This window comes from Quercus suber, unplaced genomic scaffold, assembly GCF_002906115.3.
Source record: "Quercus suber isolate HL8 unplaced genomic scaffold, Cork oak 2.0 scaffold_402, whole genome shotgun sequence".
Taxonomy (NCBI): domain Eukaryota; kingdom Viridiplantae; phylum Streptophyta; class Magnoliopsida; order Fagales; family Fagaceae; genus Quercus; species Quercus suber.
Genome location: NW_027069853.1, coordinates 563,566 through 579,417, shown reverse-complemented (window position 1 = coordinate 579,417; position 15,852 = coordinate 563,566). Strand labels below are relative to the sequence as shown.

Below are 15,852 nucleotides of genomic sequence, written 5' to 3'. Positions count from 1 at the left end.
TCAGAAATCTAAAAAGATCTTAGGGCAATTTGCTTTTGGAACAAAGGTGCAACTTTGATTTCCATAAATCTAAAGAAAAAGACCATAATACCAAGTAGAACACAATCCTATTCCCAAAGAACTTTTAACTTCTCTAAAGGAGACGATAGTTCAAAAGCAAATGGTTGATATTATTAGGGTATCTAAGATACGACACCTAAGAAAACTATACTTTAAATTTTAAACTTTCATACTATATGTGAATACAACTATCTAACTGTAAACTGTTCTTTAAGAAGAAAAGAATAGAAAAATACCTTTTTTCAAATTCACATTCACTATAGTTTTATATTTTCCAGCAATGAATATTGTTGATAATTAAAGCATCTATCAAACATTGACCAAAGAAATAGATGTAACAATATCTACATTCTTGATAGGGACCTAAAGATGTAAAATTCCTAACTCAATTGCAATTTCACTATTGACAAGTGTAGGCTACAAGACAGAGCATACTAGGAAAATTCAGATTTCCAGAGGTAAACAGCAAAAAATTCAATCGAAGATTGAACCACAAAAATATATTATAACATATATGATACAGGGAGTGTTCAACTTGTATCTCCAATTTGTATTTGTTAACGAATGAAATATTTCCAAAATTAGAAGTCAATCAATCTCTCTCTCTCTCCAAACACGGTAACCGCAGAAATCCCAGACACCTAAACTACACCAATCATCCTCTCAATAAAAGCTCTGATTCTTTGGAACTGTACAATTGAACGAAATACCCAAAACCCATCATTCCAAGCACGCCTTGGAAGGAGACCCCATGCTCACTCCTACTTCCTGTAAATCAATACAAGGCCGTCTTCCTTCAAATTGTTCTAAAGGGACCTGATCTGTTCCCATGCCTAATCAGTAAAGAAATCTCATCCCCAAACAAATTTGAAGCAGAAAACAGTCTGTTTTCCATCTCTTCAATTGGACCAGAACTGTACTCCATTGTGATGAATTGTGATGAAGGAAGAGGCATACCCATAAGTTAACCGAGGGGTGATCCCACCTGCATTCCACCAACTGCTATCAAAAGGGGTAAAGTCTCCTTTAAAGACAGATTCTTGAGCAGAGGACTCCTTTCGACTACAGCAATCTCCACAAGTCTCATCTGTGTCATTGTATATTAGTTTCAAAGCTTGCACAACTTCACCCATAAAAGGCCTGTGAGTCACCTCTGGGTGAACACACATGGAAGCAATGGCTGCCACCTTAGCCATGTCATCGACGTCATAACTTCCAGCCAAAGAAGGATCAACCAACTGCTCCAAACCTTCTCTACTGGTCAGCAGTGGCCGTACCCAAGTTACCAGATTCTCCTGTCCAGGAGATTGGCACATGTCCACAGGTTTTCTTCCAGTGAGAAGCTCAAGGAGCACAACCCCATAACTATAGACATCACTCTTGACAAGTAGATACCCTGTCATTGCATATTTTGGGGCAACATAACTGCAAAACCCATTATATTCAAAGTACTTCAATATTTGGAATTGCTGACTGGAAAAATGGTAGTATATATACAAATGAATACTTCTTAATCCAAAGTATGTCACAGAATATGTGGAGAGAGAGAGAGAGAGCATGTCCAATCAAGAACCTACTTGAATTTATAGAATTGTAAGACTATGACTTTAAAATAGTATGATTATCCAAAAGTTCCCATGACCCGAGTAGAAATCTGACGACTTCCTTCAGTTGCTTCCCTGGCCAACCCAAAATCTGAAACCTTGGGGGTGAAGTCATCTTCTAGTAAAACATTACCAGCCTTGAAATCAGTGTATTACACAAGGATTAGAATCTTCATGAAGATAGGCCAATCCTCTTGCTGCTCCAAGGGCAATCTTCATCCGTGCATCCCAGTCTAGAGGGCCCTTGTTCTTGTCAACACCTAAAACACCAATACAGGGCCAATGTGGAAGTTTTCCAACTTAGATTCCACTAAATAATTACAAACAAAATAAAATAAAAGGTAATGCAGAAAATATACCATGTAAATGGGACTCAACACTGCCATTGCGAACAAGCTCATACACCAAGCACCATGTCTGCCCTTCAATGCATATACCAATCAGTTTCACAAGATTATGGTGATGCAATCGAATTAGCATCTCAACTTCTGCAATAAATTCACGGTCCCCGTTTTGATTATCCCTTAATATAAATTTAACTGCAACTTCAGTTTCATCTTCCATAATCCCACAGTAAACACGTCCAAATCCTCCTTCACCCATAATCCTCTTTGAACTGAACTTATCTGTTGCCTTCTCAAGCTCAGCAAGTGCAAATGTTTTAGCAGAGAACACAGGTGGTCATGGTGGACAAGAGGGATACTGATGTTGAGCTTGCAATACTACTTGATAATACAGACCCTATGCCTGCATTAAAAGCAAAGGACTAATTATTTTGACTAAGAATAAAGTGTGTTGATGCAACTCATTAGGTAACACTCAAATTGATCAGCTTATCATTCAATTGTTCATGCAAGAGGAATCTTCCATGATTGGCCAGTGTGTTGATACATCAAAAGTTAATAACCCAGCTTTAAAAGACTGGCCAGCGTGAATTAAGAAGATGCGGTATCAGTTTTAAATGATAGCTCTGCAAGACTTAATGACAAAGTTATTAAAGGTATTGTGATTGATATAAAATATTTATTTATTTCACTAAATTTTGTAACATGGTTCTCTTGCTAGCATTTGACACAGCACAACTTAGACCATACAGGATATTCATCATCCATCAGTGGTGAATGTCCAGAACTTTTTTTTTTTAATTTATAAAAGGGTTAGAAACACTTACATAATATAGATGCTGTGACCCCGTCAGCTTGAACCCACACCCCTTGGGGAGGTACCAACTCCCCCAACTGGGTGGTGGTGATACATTACTAAGGTTTGAAAGAGCATTTTCTTATAATGCACAAATTATTTAAAAAGGTAAAATAAAATAAAACAAAAGGGACTAGCTTCCCCCATTCACAAAATTGCCTTTTTGATAGCACAATTTCCATTTTTTTTGGGCCAGAAGAAAGAGATTATTTCTTCCCTTTTTGTCAATTATTGGGCAGTTTGCAAAGATATGAATATTTTCAACATGGTATGTGTGCTTTTCATGGGATCCATAAGTGGTGAAAGTCTCATGTAGGAAATTTTAAGCCCAAAGAAAAAAAAAAAAAAAAAAAAAAAAAAAAAAAGGCCCATTCGTCTTTATTTTAATAGATCATGTGACTTTCAATGAAGTTGGATCAATAGGATTTTATTAATTGTATGTAAGATTTCTAGAGTCACCAAATGTTTTTTTTTTTCCTGATAAATCGATAACTGGGGGGATGGAGGGATTTGAACACTAAACATCTCCGTTGGAAACACCAGATGGTGCTAGTTGAGCTACAAGGTTCTTGGTGAGTCACTAATTATAAATAGCTTTTTTTTTTTTTTTTTTTGAATTGTTGCGGGTAACCTTTTCTTATCCATTTTATGAAATTTCATATTTGAATATTTCTTGAGCTTCGAGCCTAGAAATTGATATCTAATTGTTCCAACTTCAATCTTATTCTCTCTATATTTATTCTCTTTTTTTAATCTTATTGCTGGAATTTCTTTTTCTACGCTAGACATAAATCCTCACCACATCAAGTTGTACTAGAGCAAAGTATCCTAGATCTAAGCCAAAAAATTCATATCTGAGTCAAAGGTAGTAACTTTGAGCTATGGCTGGCCATGGTAGAGGAAATTAAGGCTAGTAGAAAAAAAAATAATGAGATGAGGCATATTATTGAAGATTTATTGCTAGTTGTTCTTTTCAGCAACGGGAACCAGGAGACTCACATGAAGATTTTGGAAGGAAACTTCAACCCCTTGGACATATTGGAAAGTGGCCATGAGGATGAGAATGGTGATATAGAAGATGAAAACTCCTTTCATGATACCAGGTAGAGCATGCAGCATGAGGTAGGTTGGAAGATCAGTTGGTGTGTGTAGTTGAATTGAAGGATGAAAATTTTGAAAGAGTTTGCGCCACAAACTGAGATTCTCTTTATGATGGTTTAGGGGTGAGTACTTAATACAAATTAAAGAAATTACTTTATTAAAGTAATGCACATCAAGAGTTCGATGCAAGTCCTAAGAGTGTTCTTTTGGACACAGAAGATTTGCATACACATGATTTGAAAAACCAAGTACTGTTCGATGGAATTCAAAATTGAAAAATTTTAGTGAAGATGGATACTTTTACTAGGAATGATGTGATGTTTAATAATTTTTTTATTGGCATAATGCTGAATCATGATAATCTTCCTTTTTATGAAGATAAAGATACAAGATTTGATTGTGTTTAGGAAGAATTTATGGAGCAAGAGCTGCGAGACAAAATTCGACAAGCTCCAAGAGATACGTGGATGGGGTTAAGCCAATTTTAAAACAAAGTTGTATGGAGTCAGGTGATAAGACTTTGTTTTATGTGACTTGTTCATGTTACAAATTGAAGAAATGTCCCAAACCTTGTTATGCAGAAATTCTTATTGGCATATTAAGGCTAAGTAGCTCTTTCTTGATGCTTTTTTTTTTTGGTAAGTACTATCTCTTGATGCATTTAAGAAGACAAAGAATGAAAAGATAGAAAATATTATTTGGGACTCCGATAAATTGTGGAGAATTGAAGCCCAACTAAGGACGAATTTTCACCAACCCAAGGAGAACTGATGTAGGAAAATTTAAGCCCTCCCAAAAAAAGGGCCATCAGTCCATTGTCTTTTATTTCTATATTTCATGTTTCATTTATTATTATGTCTCAAGTATTTCAAAAGGTCATTTGACTAGCATGTGACTTTTAATGAAGTTGGTAGGTTAAGATTTATTTATTTATTTTTGATAAGTAACAAAACTTTATTGATTAAAAAAAGAAAAGAAAACCCAAGAACACTGGAGGTGTATTTGAGTAGCAGTACATCAAACACTCAAATTACAAAGCTTAACATATCTAATAAATTAGAACAGGGAAAAGAGTTAAAAGCAGCACTCCAATCTAGAAGAGAGTGAAGAAGAAGAGATTTAATTGTTATATATAAGATGAAAGATTAGAATTCTAGAGTTGCTGAAGGCTTTTACACATAGAATTTTTTAAATCGTGGGCATCCTTTTTGTATAGCCTTCAAGAAATTTCAGGTTTGATCTCTACCCACATTTTGTGATGACTTGGGAGTTGTTTATATGATATGACGCTTCTTTGGTGTCTCCTAGGTAATGTTTTATTATGTGATGGGGGGTTTATCATGTTGTATGAGGCTCTTTGGCAAGACAAGTAATGGGAGGATTTGGAAAGTGGTTCCTCCATGTCTAATGTGGTGTCTTTTGAGAAAAAGGAATGCATGTTACTTTGAGGGGCCAAAGTGCCGAAGTTCATGAACTCCCTTGAGATTATGCTTTGCATTTGAAGACCTTATATGAATGGACTTTGACATCTCCTATCTCTTCTACAGCATGCTTTTGAAGACTTTTCTTACCCTTCCTTTTTTTGTTCTTTGCTCCTACATCTCATGTACTTGGGTTGCTGCCCTCTGCTTCGTTTTTTTATATTATTTTTTGCAATGATTTCTTTACTTAGAAAAAGCTATTCAGATCCAAACTCATTCCTATTATCCTTTTTCTTTGCCTTATTCTTATTGGAATTTCTTTTTAAATCCTTCTACTACACTAGACCCAAGTTCTCCTCACCACATCAAAGTTCATATTACTGGTCTAGTAAATTATTAGCATTTGAAGGAGTTTTCCTCTATACTTCAGACATTATTAACAAAAAAAATAAGAACATTATTATCAAATTTTTTAGCAGAAGGATAACTCAAAACAAATGGAATATCTAGGAAATATAATGCAAATGTGGAAATAAATCATGACCACAAGCCACAAGACCAACATCCATACTTTTGAGTAATAATTCACCAGGCATGACTAGATTTTGCGCAACCAAAAATGACAAATTATGGTAGAACATTCATGAAATTTTATTTATATATAATAATTAGGCACTAGGCAGGCATATAAAATAAATGGTGGTTGCAAAGGAACCAAACTTTTCAAGCTACGGACTAACACATATACAGTCATGATGGAGCATTGTTCACCTTAAAAAGTTCAAAAACATTTGATGACATTGCATTTGAGTAAAAGCATCTACATGATAATTCATAAACTTACCAGATCTTTTGTTTGCAGAGGGTGTAAATGCTGGACCAACGGCATTTGATGGTCAAACTTCTTCCACTTCAAAAAGATAGAGACTGCTCCAATGAAAACTAATAGGAGCACAAATGCAGACAAAGATATTATGGCAATGGTTTTGAGGTTCATCCGCTGGTTCTTGTTGATAAAATTTGCTGTGATTGGGAGGCCTCCAACACTTCCTGTTGGTCCATTGCCAATGTAACTCCCATAAGGTGGTGAAGAAGGAATCCCTGATGAAAACTCTTTCAGTGACCAAAACATGATAATAAAATAAAAAAGAAGGATACTTGCAGGACTCCTTTTTGTTCTTTTCCCCTTTTGCTAGAAATTTAAAGGTAATCGAGGTAGGTACCTGGATAACTAATGTATAGCACTTCATAGTTACTGAAAAGAGTTGTATTTAGAGGCACTTTCTTATGCCAAAATCTGTCAGATGTTAGTACTGCAGTAGTATTATCAAACTTCTCTCCCAGTAGAACCAAGTTAATATCCACAACTGTACTTTCCTAATTTTGAGTATCGGCAATAACACCCATAATTTTAACTTGGCTTTGCTCCAAATAGGTGCCTTCTGCGATCTCAATCTCTAGCTCGCTCATTACTGGAAAAATAGATAAAGTGGCTACATCCAGAAGATGTCTGATGATGACGGCATATTGGTGAGGGATTACTACTAGGACCTGACATATATAAGTAAAGATAGAGAAAACTATAAACAACAATGTAATGTCAAGCTGTTAATATTATGAGCACAGAAATACCTTGGTAAAGTGGAGAAGGTGCAGGGGCAGTGGATGGTCCCAAAGAGGGCTTAACCACCCATGTTTTGGGTGGTTTTGACGCAGCAAATGACACACTCATCGAAATTGACCTTTCTGCAAGAAGTAAAGGAACATCATATGTTGAGCACAACTGAAGATATTCATGGACAGTTATCAATAAAAGCTGGAATGGATCTAAACTATTACTAAATGATGCATTGCATTAAGTGGCCAAGTAAATTCTACATTGAATGCACTATTGAGGCACTCAAGGAAAGAAAGAGGGTAAACAAATTTGAATTATATGTTCTCAAGAGATGTTAACAAAAGGAGATATGTAAGGCATTCAGCTGATAAGCAGATGAAAAAAAAATGCTTATAAAGTGTTTCTGTGTATCAGTATAAGCAAATGAGCAAGAAATGTCTTCTAATTGGTGTATTATGTTGGGCTTGAGCAATATAACTTGATTTGAGCTGCCACTAAGGTCATCTCCAAAAGCTCTGAAGCTAGGAGGCTTTAGTGAGGTGCTCACCTTCCAAGTCTAGGCAAGGCACCTTTAGTGAGATGTTCACCTAATGCCTAGGCACCTAGTCACCCTTTAAGGTGCATGAGGCAATGCCTAAAACAAATTCCAAACACACACACATATATACCTACACACACTTTAGTGCCTAGATGAGTGCCTCAAGCAATATTTAAGGCGCATGAGGCGACACCTAAAAACAATTCTACACACACACACACACACATATATAAATATTCCGTAATTTACCAAAAGTAGGCAATCTTTATTTTATTAAAGTGGGGGTTAAGCTAGCCACCACAAATATATTAAAGACAAAAAAGGAGAGAGAAAGGGGAGGGGGGGGGGGGGGTAAAAAAAAAAAAAAAACCTATTATAACATCTGAAACAAAATAGAAAGGGCATGAGTGCCTGCTTAAACTTTTAGGGTTATAACTTTTTAATCTAGCAAATTTCAAGGCAAAAAAATTGATATTTGCCTCACCAACAAGCAAAAATTTTGACAGCAGATACTAAGAAATTAAAAACAAGGTTATTCACGGGTTACTTGTCAAATATATCTGTCATACATATTTTAAGTGTTCTTGATATCTTGATACTTATGCTTTTTGCATAAGGGTTCTTTACAGACATTTGGGCACACAAAAGAGTCACACATACCACAAGTTAATACTATTGATCAGTATAAAAGATCATCTACTTCTCCTAGTTACCACTGAACATATCATGTCCAAAATTGAAATCTCTAGATTCTTATATTAGGTATGCATTCTCACTTGTAAAGTTGTGAAGCACTATAAACAATGGTATGGCCCTATTTCATTGTAGATTTCTCAGTATCTTTTTTTTATAATAAAAATGTGTGTGTGAGCAACACAGACTCTCATGTAGACAAATTCAATTTGACAGATGGATATTACCATGGTTTTTTGAAGGAGATGGAGCAATTGCATCAGGTTTAACATGCTGATGATGACGATGATGACCGTGTATTGGTGAGGGATTACTGCTAGAACCTGACATATATAAGTAAAGATAGAGAAAACTATTAACAACATCGTAATGTCAAGCTGTTAAAATTATGAGCACGGTAATACCTTGGTAAAGTGGAGAAGGTGCAGGGGCAGTGGACGGTCCCAAAGAGGGCTTAACCACCCATGTTTTGGGTGGTTTTGATGCAGCAAATGACACACCCATCGAAATCGACCTTTCTGCAAGAAGTAAAGGAACATCATATGTTGAGCACAAATGAAGATATTCATGGACAGTTATCAATAAAAGCTGGAATGGATCTAAACTATTACTAAATGATGCATTGCATGAAGTGGCCACATAAATTTTACATCTAGTGAGGCACTCAAGGAAAGAAAGAGGGTAAACAAATTTGAATTATATGTTCTCAAAAGATGTTAACAAAAGGAGATATGTAAGGCATACAGCTGATAAGCAGATGAAAAAAAAATGCTTATAAAGTGTTTCTTTGTATCAGGATAAGCAACTGAGCAAGAAATGTCTTCTAATTGGTGTATTATGTTGGGCTTGGGCAATATAACTTGATTTGATAGCTAAAGTCAGTGTGGTCCAAAGTAAGCTATGTGCTCGGGTGAGATGAGCTGCCACTAAGGTCACCTCCAAAAGTTCCGAAGCTAGGAGGCTATAGTGAGGTGCTCACCTTTAGAGTCTATGCAAGTCACCTTTAGTGAGATGTTCACCTAATGCCTAAGCACCTAGGTGCCCTTTAAGGCGCATGAGGCAATGCCTAAAACAAATTCTAAATACACACACACATATATACCTATGCACCCTTTAGTGCCTGGGCGAGTGCCTCAAGCAATGTTTAAGGCGAATGAGGCGACGCCTAAAAACAATTCTACACACACACACACACACATATAAATATTCTGCAATTTGGCAAAAGCAGCAGTCTTTATTTTAATTTCATTAAAGTGGGGGTTGAGCTAGCCACCACAAACATATTAAAGACAAAACAGGTGAGAGAGTTGGGGGGGGGGGGGGGAACACATCTGCAAGTCAGGCATGTGGGGTTTCCCCCCCCCCCCCCCTCATTATTCTATACTTCTCTCACTTCTCAGGCAGCACTCGTTTTTTTCTCTCTCTTTCTCAACTCTTGGGCAGCTCCCTTTCTCTTCTTTCTTTCTTAGTATTATTATTATTATTTTTCCCACTCTAAGCTCTCTCTGTCCCCCCCCCCCAATTTCAGCTCTCTTATTTCCTCCCCTTCTCTGGCTCACCTCTTCGGCAGGCTCTCTCACTTTCCTGTATCTTCTTTTTTTTTTTTTTTTAAATCAAATAATCTTTTATTTTTTACAGTTTCTCTCCTTTTTCTTGGGATAAGAATGTTGTAAAGTCACTTATTCTTTTTTTATTTTTTAAATTCAGCTCTCTCTAATTTTTCATTCATTGTCTCACCCCTTGGGCAGCCCTCTTTCCCTTTCTTTTCATTCTTTTTCCTTTAAAAATAAAATTTCAGCTCTCTTTCTTGTATCACCATAAACATCTTCTTCAATGCATCACCACAAACAAAGTGCTCCCTCTCTCTCTCTTTCCTTCCCCATCAATTTAGAAATAGACCATAAGAAATTCAATCACATAATCTTTTAAACTTAGGTATTTGTTTTCTGTTTTATCTTCTTTTAGTTTTTTTTTGGGATAAATAACATAAATCCTCTTTAGCTAGGGCCTAATTTCTTCATGCACCACACATTTGGTAGATTTATTGTCTCTTTTGAATTTTGATTCATTTTATTTATACAAGCTTCATTATAATATTCCAATGAATTAGATACAATGATTTTAATTCTATATGTATAATAAGAATTTTAGAATTTGGTGTCTTGTTTCACACAGACAAGCACTTTTTGGTGCCTCATGCCTTGCCTAAGGATACAAGACCTTGGTGCCTTAAGATTGCCTTTTGCCTTTCACTACACTGTCAATATGCTTATCAAGGGTTCATAATCATATCTAGAATTCACTTCACATGCAAGTTACTTGGCTTGGATTAAGGAAAAAAAAATTATCTACATTAACTTATAAAAATTTACACCCTTACCGTGTTCCACTAAGATTTCTTTCATAGGGAAAGGCCGGGTTGGTAGAAGAGAAGGAGACAAAAATATGTGCAACAAAGGATGGCCTGAAATATAAAACAAATGTGTTAATCTTCTATTCAAGAACCATAATTTATTGCTTTTCATACTTGAAAGTCAATTCATATAAATTGTATATCACACCACATCATAAATTTATCTTGTCAAGCATCTATAAACAACAAAACTTTTATTGACATTTGCTAGAAAATAAATTATTTTAAATTTCTCTTCATTTCATAAAAGGAATATTATCACATCATAAATGTATCTAAGCATAGTTTGCAGATTATTCAAGTGGTCGGTCAAAATATGTTCTGGATGACTCATTTCCAGGCAAAGGTCTAGTGAATAGATAACTAATAATTCTTACTCAGAACAAAACATTGTATTCCAAATGCCTCACCTAAATATTTTGATCCATTTATAAGCCTGTACCTACAAATATCACACTACATGTATCAATCTAGGCTGAGATCCAATTTAGTTTTAAACTTCGATACATGACATAGGTTTATTATTTAAATAAAAAGTTTGTTTCAGAACAGTATCACATGTTAAGTGAAAATTATTCTACACATATTAGATAACAATAATTATGGAAAGTCTCATGCTCTAATGTGATAGTGGATATTAATGTTTAACATGTTTCTCCTATCAAAGATCATTTATTGGTTCAGTTAAAGTAAAAATCTACATTTACAAATTACACCTAAATATGCTTTTTTCATATCAGCAACTAAGTCAGTTCACTTAAATCAATACGTACAAGGTATATCTTTATTTATTTTGGAATGGTTTAATGAGAGAAGCTTTAGAAGGGAAAAAAAATGTGAATTGATGAATATATATATATATATATTGCGGGAATCCGTCCTTTAAACACCAAGGAGTTAAAGATCAATCAAGGAAATCATGCCCTTTTTATTGGGTTTCCTTCCTTAATGTATACAAATGTTTGCAATGTTCACATGCTAAAAACAAGGACCACTTCAACGAGGGTGTCCTTTTCAAGCACTTAACCATTGTCTCAGGTGTATAATTATAGGGAGAAAACCATATGGGTGGCCCAAGGTGTTGGCTACAGGTTTTGGACTCAGGATCTCATGGATCTCAAGAGGCCTAAGGAACAACTAGGCCAATCCCTTGAGGTTAGCAACTACTTCCTAGAAACTAGGATAGACAACCTGGATAAGGATAGACAACTTCAAAAGACAACAATAACACATGTAACATTCCTCCCCCCTTAAAGTTGGCCCTTGTCCTCAAGCGTATGCTCACTACGTTTCATTCGCTTCAATTCCTTCCAAGTAGCTTCTTGACCAAGATGACTGAAGATAAGTATGGGTTTTTGGTTGGATGGACTACATATGAAGATTTGTAGTTGCTAAACGTTCAGGCTAAGTGTTTTTTTTTTTAATTTTTAATTTTTTTTTAATGAAGATATCAATACGGCTTCACATACACAAGACCATTTCCTGATATGGAAATTTGTGACCATGTGCTTGAGGATGTGCTAGACCCTTAGGCTTTCCAAATATGTCATCAAAATTGTTCCAAGGGCTGCTGTGTGCTCCGGTTTGTTGAAACTTTAGTAGCAATTGGAAGGAGTGTGTCTTTGTCAAGATAGAGCAATGCCAAGGGCACATGGTCTTCCATGGGCACTTCATGGAGTTGGAAAAAAATTTCAGCACTACACATTCAATAGGTAGGGACTTCCTCGCCATTAAAAAAGGAAAATCCAACTCAACAAATTTAGAAGCATATGATGGATGAGTGTTAGTAATTTTGTGACCATCCATTGCCACCATTCCTTTCATTGTTAGCCCTTGCATAAGCTTTGCAAACTCTTTCTTCTCCATATGACAATATGATGGAGACCTGTTGAGCTTGTTGAACAGCTCAATGATTCTTTCCCCAATTTTCGGCTAACTAGAGATGAGAGGTAACTTTTTACTCCGACTGCTCCACTCAATGGTCCATGCCCAAGCATTGATACCACTTGATACGTACACAGTAACATCCTTATCTATTTTAGAATGGGTTAATGAGAGCATTTTTAGAAGGAAAGATATATATATATATATATTGATGGATATATTTGAGAGAACCCAACCTCCAAACTCCAAGGTGTTAAAAGATCAATCAAGGAAATCATGCCTTTTATATTGAATTTCCTTCTTTATTTATACACATGCTTGCAACATACACATGCTTAAAACAAGGACCACTTCAATGCGTCAACAAGAAAATACGGATAAGTAACAAACTTGGACTCAAAGACTTAAACAAGAGACTTCGTACGAGGCAACTACTTCTTAAAAACTAGAACCAAGCCAAACAAGGACTGGCAACTTCAAAGACAAGAATGACACACAACATTCCTTCTGCTTTGAAGTCAATCCTTGTCCTCAAGGGTCTACTACAGGATTTATCGTTGCATTTGTTCCAAGTCCTCCAAAGTAGCTTCTTGACCAAGATGAACAAAGATAAGTACGGGATGTTGGTTGGATGGATTACATATGAAGATAGCATTTTACTTACTATTTTGATAATAAATATATCGATACAGCTTCACATCTTTCCTGGTATAAGTGGAATTTTATGATCATGTTCCTAAGGAGGTGGTAGACCCTTGTGCTCTGCAAATACATCAACAAACCATTCTAAAGACAGCTGCACAGGTAGTGCCAAGGCTACATGGTCATTTCATGAAGTTTGGAAAAAATATCAGCCCTACACAACAACGGGTAGTGTCTTCCATGCCATTAGAACGGAAAAATCCAACTCAAATTAATTTAGAATCATATGTCAATGAGTGTAAGCATTTTGTGACCCTCCATTGCCACTGTGCTTTTCATGGTTGGCCCATAAGCTTGCAAGCTTTCCTTCTTCTCTGTATGACAATATGATGGAGACATGCTTAGCATTTTGAATAGCTCAGTGATTTTTTCCATGATTTGTTGCTAACCCGAGACGAGGGATTTAAGTTTTTGCTCCACTTGCTGGTCCATTCCCAAGCCCTGATACTACTTGATATTAACAAGGTAGTAATTTTATTCATTTTGGAATGGTTTAATGAGGGCATCTTTAGAAGGAAACATATATTTACTGATGGATTTCTTTGAGGGAATCCGGCCTCCAAACACCAAGGTGTTAAAGATCAATCAAGTAAATGATGTCTTTTTTTATTGAGCTTCCTTCTTTATTTATACAAATTCTTCCAAATTCACATGCTAAAAACAAGGATCACGTCAACGTGTCAACCGGAAAATAGGGATAAGTAACAACCTTGGACTTAAAGACTTAAAACAGGAAGCACATTATGAGGCAACTACTTCCTAAATGCTAGAATCAACCTGGATAAGGATTGAAAACTTCAAAGACCACAATGACACATGTAACAAACGCCTTGCATTTGAAATGAAAATTTCCACTTCCAGAGCATATGGGTATCTTTTGAGCTAAAAAGTAAACACTACAAGAAGGAAATTGTTCTCATGTAAGCCAAACAGAGCTACCATTCCAGCTCCTTCTCAATTTGTTCAACGTCAACAGCCCCAAATATGACCCTTTCAAAAAATTCTACCCAAAAGAGACAACACCATATGATGTAACCCTTGTATACTTTTAAGGGCCACATGTTTCTTTTAACAGCTTTACCAAGTGCAAGTTTTTCTATCAAAATCGACAAAAGCATCTCACAAAATCGTTAAAAGATACTACTTTTTTACCATACCCTATTCATAATTGGGCAAAGCAGATCAACGCAGAAAAGAAAATGTACAAAAAAAAAAAAAAAAAAAAAAAAACAAAGAAAGTAGTCCACTAAGCAGACCCAAATAAAGACAATTTTGACTTACTTGAGCTCACTCACTAGTCACTATTAATAATTGAAAAAAACCAAACAACACAACAAAAGTAGTATCCACAACTTTTCTCTTTCTTTTCTCAGCAACCAAACAGTGACAATACACCGAAAAAAGCCCAAAAAGATTTTAAAAAAAAAAAAGCAAACTTAAAAAAAAAAAAAAACAATAATGGTAAAAAAACCTGAGCAACAGAAAACGAAGTTGAGTAGAGGAAGCAGAATCAGAATCAGAGCCGTCATTTTCTCTGGCGGAACCAAACTCCACAAAAACCATGGTCAGTAACCGAGCTCAGTAGCCTCGCCGGAGAGTCTCGAAGAGATGCTAGGTTTCCGGTGAAGAACTCGCCGGCGGCGAAGCTGTGCGGCCATGAAAGAGTACATCGCTTTTTTGCTCTAAAAGCTAAAGCTTTTTTTTTTTTAACAGAGGAGAGAGAAGAGAAAGAATGAGAAACCCTAGGAGAGAGAAGAAGACAATGTGGGTGGGTGGGGTTGTAGTGGATGTAGATCCATGAAATGCGGTTGAAGATCTTTAGCGTAAAGCCATATACAAACACAACCCCACCTAGACTTAACACTTTGTATGTATGTATACAGACCTAGAGAGAGAGAGAGTGAAGCGCCAAACAAAATACACAGAGAGAGAGAGAGAGATCTTGAAGAAGAAGAAGTTGGAAGAGTTGGATAGCAGAGCGGTAGAGAGAGAGAGAGAGAGAGAGAGAGAGAGAATTTAATGCTTGTAACAGTGTGTTGCTTTGCTTCAGCGTATACATCACTGCTTTTTGTTGTCAATTGATGATGATGGCTGTCTGCTTCGCGCGTGGCTTGTCGCGTGGTCTTGCCGTTACTTCTTTTTAAAAAAAAAAAATTGATTGAAAAATGTGTTTTTTTTTTTTTAATGATGATTTTATGAAAATACTTATATATTTTATAAAACACGCGTCATGTTAAAGTCCACTCTAAAAATCATGGAGACAAGTTAAATTGATATGACATTTCTTTCTTAATAAAGTTTTGCAATTTTCCTTTAAAAAAAGAAAAAGAAAAGAAACTTATTAGTACAAGGATTGCTTTTCTAAACTTCAATTTTCTTAGTTTAATTATACTTTTATGACTTTTAGCAATTACGTAAATAAAATTTCAACAAAAGCTAATCCAAACTTTTAGCAATTTAGTAATTAATTAAATGGAATTTTATTAAAGAAAACTAAGTTTCTAATAGAATATATACTATTATTATCAAGGGCAACAAGCAAAGCATTATTTCCAAATAGATCATTATCTATATATATATATATTAATAGTCAAAACTTAGAGAAAATTCAATTAGAT

At 35.6% G+C, this 15,852-nt stretch overlaps 1 pseudogene; it reads right to left on the bottom strand.

Moving 5' to 3' along the window:
* Positions 1–432: 432 nt before the first annotated feature.
* On the bottom strand, positions 433–15,314 carry LOC112027882 (receptor-like serine/threonine-protein kinase ALE2; annotated as a pseudogene).
* Positions 15,315–15,852: the final 538 nt, after the last annotated feature.